The sequence below is a fragment of the Amphiura filiformis genome, chromosome 14, assembly GCF_039555335.1.
Source record: "Amphiura filiformis chromosome 14, Afil_fr2py, whole genome shotgun sequence".
NCBI classification, from domain to species: Eukaryota; Metazoa; Echinodermata; class Ophiuroidea; order Amphilepidida; family Amphiuridae; genus Amphiura; species Amphiura filiformis.
Genome location: NC_092641.1, coordinates 39607789 through 39618719, shown reverse-complemented (window position 1 = coordinate 39618719; position 10931 = coordinate 39607789). Strand labels below are relative to the sequence as shown.

The 10931-nt window shown below is 35.7% G+C and overlaps 1 long non-coding RNA gene across 1 annotated transcript; it reads right to left on the bottom strand.

Moving 5' to 3' along the window:
- Positions 1 to 1853: 1853 nt before the first annotated feature.
- Positions 1854 to 10627, bottom strand: LOC140170075 (uncharacterized). Its single transcript, XR_011861475.1, has 4 exons — positions 10536 to 10627; positions 9247 to 9590; positions 8355 to 8442; positions 1854 to 4849 (listed from the first exon to the last, which is right to left on the bottom strand). It is a non-coding gene; the product is annotated as an uncharacterized lncRNA (long non-coding RNA).
- Between the last annotated feature and the right edge of the window lie 304 nt (positions 10628 to 10931).

The following is a 10931-nucleotide window of genomic DNA, read 5'->3' as shown; positions in this document are numbered from 1 at the left end:
AAATCCGGATAAAAGAGCTTTTCCGACAGTGTAACCTCCAAAACGCATACAAAAATGTATAGAGCCCAATACGTAACAAAAAATTAGACCCACTCGAATTTTTTTTTCTTTCTTCGATAAATATTAACCGGATGTCAAGTCATGTCCATATATGAGAAAAAATCCGGATAAAAGAGCTTTTCCGACAGTGTAACCTCCAAAACGCATAACGTAACAAACAATTAGACCCACTCGAATTTTTTTCTTTCTTCGATAAATATTAACTGGAGGTCAGGTCCTGTCCATATGCGAAAAATATTAACTGGACGTTAGCTCATGTCCATATATGCGAAATAATCCGGATAAAAGAGCTTTACTGACAGTGTTACCTCCAAAACACATAAAAAATATATAGAGCCCAATACGTAACAAAAAATTAGACCCACTCGATTTTTTTTTCTTCGATAAATATTAACCGGAGGTCAAGTCATGTCCATATAGGCGTAAAAATCCGGATTAAAGAGCTTTTCCGACAGTGTAACCTCCAAAACGCATAAAAAATGTAAAGAGCCCAATACGTAACAAAAAATTAGACCCACTCGATTTTTTTTCTTTCTTCGATAAATATTAACTGGAGGTCAGCTCATGTCCATATATGCGAAAAAATCCGGATAAAAGAGCTTTACCTACAGTGTAACCTCCAAAACACATAAAAAATGTATAGAGCCCAATACGTAACAAAAAAATCCAGCCGAAAAACACTGACAAAAATTTTGTTCTTAAAATACTCAAAATGACTCTAGAAAGAGTCACAAATGACTCAAAATGAGTTGCTGGGTCAATATAAAGTAATTCTATAACAAAAACACGCACTAATAACCATAATTTGCTTTAAAAATAACCAGAGCCCAATACGTAACAAGAAAAATTCTATGTCTAAAAAAAAACACTGTCAAATTTTTTTTCTAGAAGACTCAAAATGACTCAAAATGAGTTACTGAGTCAATATAAAGTAATTCTATAACAAAAACATGCACCTAATAACCATAATCAGCTTTGTTCTAGAATTATTCAAAATGACTCAAAATGAGTTACCGGGTCAATATAAAGTAAGTTTATAGCAAACAAAAAATGCAACTAATCACCACAATAACCAGAGACCAATACCTAACAAAAAATTCTAAGTCTAGAGAAAAAACACTATAAAAAATAATTTTCTAGAACGACTCAAAATGACTCAAAAGGATTTACTGAGTCAATATAAAGTAATTCTATAACAAAAACATGCACCTAAAACCCATAATTTGCTTTAAAAATAACCAGAGCCCAATACGTAACAAAAAAATTCCAAGTCTAGAGAAAAAACACTGTCAAAATTTTTTTTCTAGAAAGACTCAAAATGACTCAAAAGGATTTACTGAGTCAATATAAAGTAATTCTATAACAAAAACATGCATTTAATCATGATAATGTCCTTTTAAAATAACCAGAGGCCAATACGTAACAAATAAATTCCAAGTCTAGAGATAAAACACTGTCAAATATTTTGTTCTAGAAAGACTCAAAATGAGTTACTGGGTCAATATAAAGTACTTCTATAAAAACACATGCACATAATATCCATAATTTGCTTGAAAAACAACCGGAGCCCAATACGTAACAAAAAATGTATAGAGCCCAATACGTAACAAAAACCACTACAGAGGGAGGGAGTATGAATAAAGTAATTTTAATCAAATTTTAGTTTTGTTACGTATTGGGCGGGATGAATTATTTTTTGCCACTTTTTGTTCTAGGTAGAAGAGGTTGAGCCCAATACGTATCAAATTGATACGTACTGGGATTTTGTTACGTACTGGGCTCTTACACACGTCATCATCACATCGGCACCTCATTCGCTGGTCAAGCTGTGTAGCAACGCGTGACCTAGTTCTTTTTACGCAATAATCAAACAGAGCAGACGAACACCGCTGAAGTAATTTGCTGAATGGTATAGTGGACATTAATGTTATAAAGGCGTTTGCAGCATGGTCTTCTTCCTAAAGTAAATAATGTTATTTATTATAGGAACACATTGATACTCCAACACCACAGAGTGTCAACACCCTATATTATAAATATAAACTTTTATTAAAATACTCCGTTGGTGAGCGACGGGCGATTGGTATTTCACCGAACGCAAGAAAAGGAGTCCCATTTGATTGGCCAGAAATCGATCACTAGATCGCTCAGTGGTGGAGTACAAACTCAAAATGGAGAGATGTATTCAATTCGATTGAAATATTCTATTATTGACGCAGATAAAGAGAGTGCTATAGTGTGCTGATATAGTACATTGTATAGACTTGTGCTTTAATATTCTGTAAACGTGTTCCTTTATAGAATTGTAATTCTCAAACAGTTTAATAATTATATCACCATTTTGACGAACGATTTCAAAATCGTTACGGATAAAATGCAGTAAAATATATTCACAGCAAACAGCAATCCCCGCTAATTAGTGTATTGCATTTCCAGTTAGTGTATTGGAAACAAAATCTGGGGTTACCTGACAAAAATCGAATTTTCTTGTAATGGCAATATCATATGGGGTACTTGATCATGCGCAAATCGTAAAATCATATAATAGAAACTCTGTTGCAGGCTATGTGGTATCTCATATCGTGTGCATATGGTATGCTTAGCCTGAGTCGCTCGGAATATCTCGAACAAAATCGCCATGCGTAGCTTTTGAAAACGATAGGATTTGCTGTACTATCACGGCAATTTTTGACACGAAGATATAGGGATGATGACGCTGTGCGCCATTCCATGTGATATGACATGACACCATCTGGTACATTATTAGCAACCTACTATAGCATTTCTAATTCCCACGAAAAATACACAAAATAAAGTTAAATAAAAAATAGAAAAAAAAACTTAATTAAATGAATAGAATAATTATTATATACAATATATAAATATTAATAAATACATAATTAATGTTTAATGTTTTTGTATTAACTAATATTAATTCATACTTACTTTTTAGATTTTGATATAACCAATGTAATGTTAATTGATAACTACTTTTTAGATATAACCAAGGCGTTGAATTGCAATCTGTTCAGATCAAATTTCATAATTAAATTGAAATTCATTTCAATCTGTTTTTCAAATTTTTCAATTTCAATAAATTGCATTGTTCATAAGAGTACTCAATAAATACCAGATACAAACTGTTAAATTTACATTGCAGTAGACTGGATAATTCGTTTAAAATAAAAGAATGATATACAAGTAATAAAGTATAATACCCCATTTTGTTATTTTGTATGACAAATGTCGTATCTCAAATGTAATAAATATTACATCATATTACAGAAGTGTAAACTGTATGCAAACATTCAGCGTCTCTATTCCTCCTTGTCTAAACACAATTTAGACGAAGTAGTTTTCATCAGCCGATACACTTTATTAATCTGGACAGTTGAGAATGCATTTTAATCAGATTTTTAAGCATAGAAACTATTTATTATCATTCACGTTAAGTGTCTGTCTTGTTAGATTATGTAAAGTAGTGAGTTCAGAAACAGTTACTATAGAAAAACACTTACAAAACATCTTATTACTAACCACTTAGAATTAACTCTTCGAATACTGGGGTATTCTTGGTTATATGTTTTTACTACGGTGGGGAATTATACCAACCCAACGCAGTACACGTACCAAACCCTCCACAGCAACGACGCCTAGGAAATAATTATTTTGTACAGGCAGGGAAACTAAATCAATACCCGGGATCAATACACGTGTAACTGCTATGCACGATTTGATATTCAGACGATAAATCTTTGTAGAAAATGATAAATATCTCCCATAATTTTTGGTTTATAAAGAAGCAAATTTTAAGGCTTGCACTTAAAAGAATATGATAGTCGTTAGATTGCGTACTGACAAAGAACCATGCGTTTTGAACTCAAAAACTGACAAAGATTCTGATTTTATATGTGCAGAACAAAAAAAATTACAGCTGCCCTCATTCGTAAACACTCGGGTCACGGAAGATACACGGTTCCAAAAAGCAGCGTAGGCCACTGGTGGAGGCAGTCTAAAGCCGATGACGTACCATGCTCACTGACATCTACAGAGCTCAGTCACCAGGCTATTGTCAATAGCCTTAGTCGGATGTCCCTCGACACATTATGTGTCTCAAAACTATTAAACAGGGTGGAACAAAATGGCCATACGTGGCTGTGGATTCGATCTACCATCATGGTGATTTCTGCCATGAAGATATCGGGGCGATGACACTGTGCCCTCCATGCTGCACTACTTGGTATAGGATAGCTGTTAGCCTCGTCTATTTATTATGATACCCAAACAAGTACCAACATGGTGCTATGAGGTCATAATGTGAGTGATGGACTTGCGTTTAGCGCAAGCCATTTATGCTCTTATTTGAGAGTGTTATTGCACCGAGAACAAACCTGTTAGCGGTTTGGTTCATCCCCCTATTAAGACGATGGCTAGTACGTTATCTAGCTTGAATTAGGGATCATCATTACTTATCAATTTATTTGTTTAACATCAAACCTTTCAGACAAGGAGGATAATGTCTGTTTATATTTAACGTTGATAGCCCATTGAAGTCATATCAATATCAGTCATCTTCAGGAAAAGAGGAACTGTGAATTAAAACGTGAATTGAGTATCAGAATTACTTATCAATATGTTTGTTTAACATTTAAATCAAGTAGGAAAACGTAAGTTGATATCCTTTAAAGACATATCGGTATCAATAGCCTTCAGAATCAAATAAAATTAGTAAAATATATAACTGTCACTTGCAGCATTAGGTGAACAGATGAGCTAGATTGGCCATCACCTGTACACAAAAAAAAAACAAAAAAACAGACAGACAGACAAATTGTTAATGAATAGTACCAATTGACTTGGTTTGGTAGTCATAGCATGCATTTAAAGATTTTAACAGAACGACTCCTAATAACCCTTATATGACCTTTGCCCCTATCTGTGCACAACCTGGGTCGGTGTTCCTTGTGGCCAAGTTTGATATAAAATTGGATGGACTGAGCCCATATTGTTGGTCGAGCTATGAGTTTTTAAATATTTTAATAAATATTGGGCGTAAAGCATCAAATTTTATCATTAGTATGATTGTGTTGGATCCAATATTTGAACACACTTGGATTCATCAAAACATAATAATGGTCAAAATCGGTCCAAGTGTCTGACACTAGTAGCATTTTTCGTTTCTACTAAAGAAGAAGATTTTGGAGCTTCACGGTATATCAGGCGGCTACACTGCTTGATATAATTCAATGGGAGCCGAACATATTTTCTTCAATGGTTACTGAATACAGCCCAACATGAATTTCCTGCAACATTCAAATCTTGAGTTACGCTCGTTTAAATGTACGTTGTGACATCAATATTTGGACCATTGCCACAAATGAGGTGTCATAATGCGCAGAAATAAATTTTGCTTAAAATGCATATCGCATAGTGCACTGCGCACTAAAATTATCCTAGAACAAAAACAACATCTCAAAGACACTAAAACTAGATTATTAGTCGAAAGGTGGGGAATTTCGTTCTGCACAGTTTGATACCTAATTCGGCACGACGCGATTTTATTCCACTTTATTCCACTCAGCTATACTCATTTTAATGGACATAATAGTCGAGTTTCAGAAGTGACAAATTAGATATTTCCGCCTTCAAGACGATTTCTGCCTTTGTCACGGGATCAATAAAGCCTATCGGATGAACGCTCCATCTGATGTGTTTAATACCTGCGTGCTTCGAGGGAAAAGTAAATGCCAATTATTGACCAATTTAAAAAAAAAAGTTTTTTATGCAAGTTGTTATACGTTAGGAAATAAAGTCGTATCGCACTGAATGAGGTATCAAAAATCTATCGAGAACTTGATTGTTAAAGGTGAACTTCATTGAAAATAAAGTAATATATCAATGAAAAGCTTATGATGTCAGGAAGCAGAAAAGAATATTTTTTATTTGCCAAACGTACCAGGTTAGGCATAATCTCAATGCAAAGATTGGATACTGGCACCCCCTAAATTACAGAACGAAATCGTTCAAATTGGGCGCTTTCGATGATGACGTCAGCTCAGGGACACACAGTTACTTCCTGGTTTGATTGTAAATACAATACCCATGCATCACTGTGGCATACATCGGGCCAAGAATGCACGAACTCAGTCATTATCATCTTACTTTACATGAAAAATATCTTTAATAAAATAAGAATAACACGAAGGAAACATCATGATCAAATCAAGAATGAAGTTCCTGAATAAAGTGCGTGGATTTAAAAATGGGAAACCTAAATGCTGGGGTGATTTGTGATGCATTGCGATTCCGAAGAAATTGCGGAGCCCGTACATGTAAAGCCAAGCCATCCAAGATTCCCCGAAGAACCGGAATGAAAACAGGCTGCAAAAATAACTGCTGTGCTACCAGTTCAGATCGTCACACCAAGTTGAGATGAGCTTACCACAATGAGAAAATGACGAAATAGAATAAGGTACATGTACGGGATTTTTTTAATTTTTCTTGACATTACAACCGCCGGTGCGGTATGCGGGAAACCGGCCGGGGTAAGCCGGGTAAATAGCTGACCATGAGGCATGCATGATTCGCGTAGATACGTGCATGATGATCTCAGTACGTAGCCGGTGCGAATCAGCGACGTACTTTGCATGCAATAGATTTTATATTCCCATTCTGATATTTCCAACTCATTGCTACTTCATCAGCAAAATCTATTCCCGTAAATGTTCCAAATATCAACGAACGATTGATCCCGGAAGACGAAGCGAATCGCTAGCGCTGTTTGGGTTTATCCGCCTCGCGGACATCAGCTCCCTGCAATTTCTTCAGTATTTCGCTACTACCATCATCCATACAACAATTACATGGATGTTTTTCTTTTTCAGTAGGCCAACACCGATTGTGCTATCATCAAGAACTGTGACAGAAATGACATTATTATAATTTAGATTTCAGAATTCCATCAAATAACGGTCTACCAAGCCTAAATTGTATTTATAAAGTATTTGTTTCTTTCAATTGTGAATTCGTGGAAAGAATATTTCCCGCATTGAATGATATCCGACCGGGGAATGATCACGGCGCTAAATATGAAAACCTTTTTATGAGCTGGATTTAATGAAATCTTTTTTTGATTACTGTAAGACAATATTTTTTAGAAATCTGATATTTTAAAATGAATAATGAACAGGGAATGTCACAGGCAAGTATTTAATTTGATGTTTATATTATGCCATCAGCTGTGCCATGGCCGGTCACCGGTCGCAGCAAGCATTTGCGCATGGAATTGATCGCAGCGCGACATTCGAACTCAATTACCCAATTATACCCTGCTAGCTTCGACTGATTTTGTCCAAAATTTACGGAAAATTTATGTGTTGACAATAATTCTATAATGTGCAACTTGAATATTCCTCTAATTTCAAGTTTTATTGCGAAAATGCATACAAAAGCACACTTGCCGGGCAGCTTGCAAAGTACATGAAGCAAGCCTTGTTACATGTTTCCGAGTGGGATCACGTGACTGCGAACCCTGTGCTTACGTCACGAGCATTCTCAAGGTCATAGACGATTGATTTGGGTGCTTTTTGGGCGCCTTAAAAAAGACCAAAAATGTATTGTTTTTTTTTTTATTTTTCAGCTTTACTGGCCATCAAAAAAATCGGAAAAAAATGTTTTTAATATCCTGACATCATAAGCTTTCCATTGATATATAACTTTATTTTCAATGAGGTTCACCTTTAAATATAGTGTCTTTATGGAATGGCTTCTGTTGTAAGTGTTCGGATACTTTTGTGCGCAGCATACAATGCGAGAATTCTGAAACTCTAAAAGTTACATTACTGGATCAATTCCAATGCTGTCAGATTGAGACTCTCCTCGCATATGGCGGAACCGTGGGGCGAATTGGCTCTGTCTAGCAAGTCTAGAATATATTCGCTGTGTCATTATTGGCAAACGAACGGTTTGCACCAATTCAATAGCTAATGATGTTTTAAAATTGCGGTTGTATATTATTATGATTTCAGACGATTTTCGCAACAATTAAGATAATATCATCAATAAGAGGAGCTCGTCCTTCCCCGTTTCGCCCAAATAGCAGAAAAATGTTTACCGAGCGCAACTCCCGCCTACTGAAGAACTTATGAGGTCGCCACATTGGCGGCAGTGTAACGAATGTTAATTTAAATAATGAAACAAAAATAGTAATTTAAAACGGATCAAGATTGACAAATTTTGTTATTAACCATCTTGTTTTTAAAACAAGTATCAGTGTTTGTACAGAAAGGTCTTACCCGGAGTATGAACATTGCACAATGTGTTTCCTATGTTTTCGGCTATACTTCCGATCACAGACACATTTCTTTCCATACCTATTGCAACCTGAAAATAATTGTAAACCGAGACATGACATCAGACACGACATTTCAAATATCAAAGTGCTTTGGAGAGAGGATAAAAGTGCGCCAAGAAATGAGAGAAGCAATTGGTACCCATAGGATACCCATTTGAAGTGCTTACTTCGAATTCAATCCTTCTAATGTCTCATATCTCGTGTGCAACCACAGGTGTGATCCCAGGTGGCAGGAGCGTAGCAAGCGGTGAACAGGGTGAACGAAGTCCAGGGGCCCAATAAAATTTAAAAATATATAAATTTAAAAAGGAGATGTTAAAAGGGCCCAGTGCTGCTTCTTGCCCATGGGCACACGCCGAGGCCCTTGTAACGCCTCTGCTAAAAGGGCAACCCGAATAGTCCATGCCCTGAACAGCCCATCTTGCCCTCGCTTAACCCACGTGGGACACATGGATCATTGGCTTGTTGCCCTTGTATTATATCCCATTAATGTCAACTCAATTGAGATATCTTACGCCAACCCTTATACATTATACTCTCACTCCAGTTAACTCAATTAAACATTACCATACCGTTACTATTTTTCAATCGATTTACCTGGTGTACGAAATCAGCGTTTAATGCGACCCATTCAAAATCAATTTCATTGATCAATATTGGGGACCCTAGATACAGGGGTGGATACATTTTGTATCCATTCTTGTATTTAGGGTCTTTGATATTGATCAATAAAATTGAATGTGTATGGGCTGCATAGAAATCGCAATCACTTAATTATATCGCAATTAAGTATTGAATCCGAATTATGCTGAATCATTTAAAGCTGTACTTACGGTAATATCTAGTATGGCTACTCTTACTGAAACCACTTTGCTTTGTCCTTGCTCGCTTATCATGCATATGCATGAAATAATCTTCATAGATAGTAGGCTCATTCATTTCAAAAAATTCTTCTTCCATTACTCTTTCCGGCGGTGCATTTTCGATGAACCCAGCACTTCGTTTGTTGTATTCAGCGAGGAGGTAATTCAAAACATCTAAATCGGCTTGTTCCTCATTAGGGTTATTATCATAAAATCTGTTTAAATTTTCAAGTACCGAAGTTACTCCTATTATAAGGTATAATGTCAAGAATACGTGAAAAGTCCTTTGTGCCATCGTCATAATGCTGATTTTGCTGTGATATAACAATAAAGTTATGGAATAATGATAAAGATTATAAGAATAATCACAGTTATAGAAATTTGACTTACAAAAGTCGCGTATTCACTTACAGAGAAACGTTCGTTTCTAAATTCAATATTGTTGACTCTTGTCAAAATTGGCCTGGAATGTTAACACAATCACTTCCAAACAGTAATAATCAAAACGTGTTGCCTCTCGGTTCAATGAAAGATATTCTATTACTCTTACGATCCATTATTCAAATTCGCGCACTGTGTTTTGTAAAACACGTCACGTGAGAGCCCATTATTCTGCAACGCACAGCATTACGCTTGGTTACGCGTGCAATATTTCCGCGATACGTGCTGTCACTTACGCGTACGTGCTCCACCTTAATACGTAAACAATTTAAAATATTTGTGCCAAAAAATGATATTTTCTCTTTAAATCGCACTATTTTCTGGTAGTAAAAACGTTTAAATAATGGGTTCGGCTGCGCCTCACCCTTTATTTGCGTTTTTACTGCCTCGGACACAATATTTGGGTGTAAAGGACAATGCATTACCCTTTACACCACCTATTCAAAATAATGGGTCGCAATAATTGGTCAGGCGTCGTAATACATTCTACATTCTTCATTACGCTTGCTACGCGTACAATATTTCGCGAAACTTGCCGTAACTACGCATACGCGCTCCACCTGCGCCTCACCCAATATTTACGTTTTTACTACCTCGGACACATTATTTGAGTGTAAAGGACAATGCATTACCCTTTTGAAATAAATTGAGGATAACGGCCGCCTTCCAAAAATAATTGCTTATACTCTATATAGCTTAGTATCTTAATTTTCATCCTAATCATAATAATAACACTAAATCAAATTCTAATCCTTAAAACCTATCCTTAACCTTACACCCAATCGTTAACCCTAAAGTCAGAAAATAGCTCTACTCACCAATAATTGTCAAGAAAAAATGTTTTATATCCGCGTCCCTTTCTTCAAATGTCAAAGGAGCAATAGTTCCTTGTCCTGTATATATATACAAGTCTCCTGGTTACTCATTTGGAACATATCATGGAATTAATTATATAATATGTCTGGAAAATTAATTTGTACGAGACGGAAACCGTGGAGTGCATTCAATTATATTTTATTACATTTAGGTTGTGAAATTGAAAAGAGATTAGGACGTCGAGGAGAAATGCCTTTGCCGTCTTTAATTAAAACATTCATTGGACATACATTATAAACACAACACAAAAAAGTGATTACCACCTTTTATTACCAGACAGTATGAATATTGAATCTTCTATAGTACCTGGCGACTATACCAAGAATTCTCGAGTACTA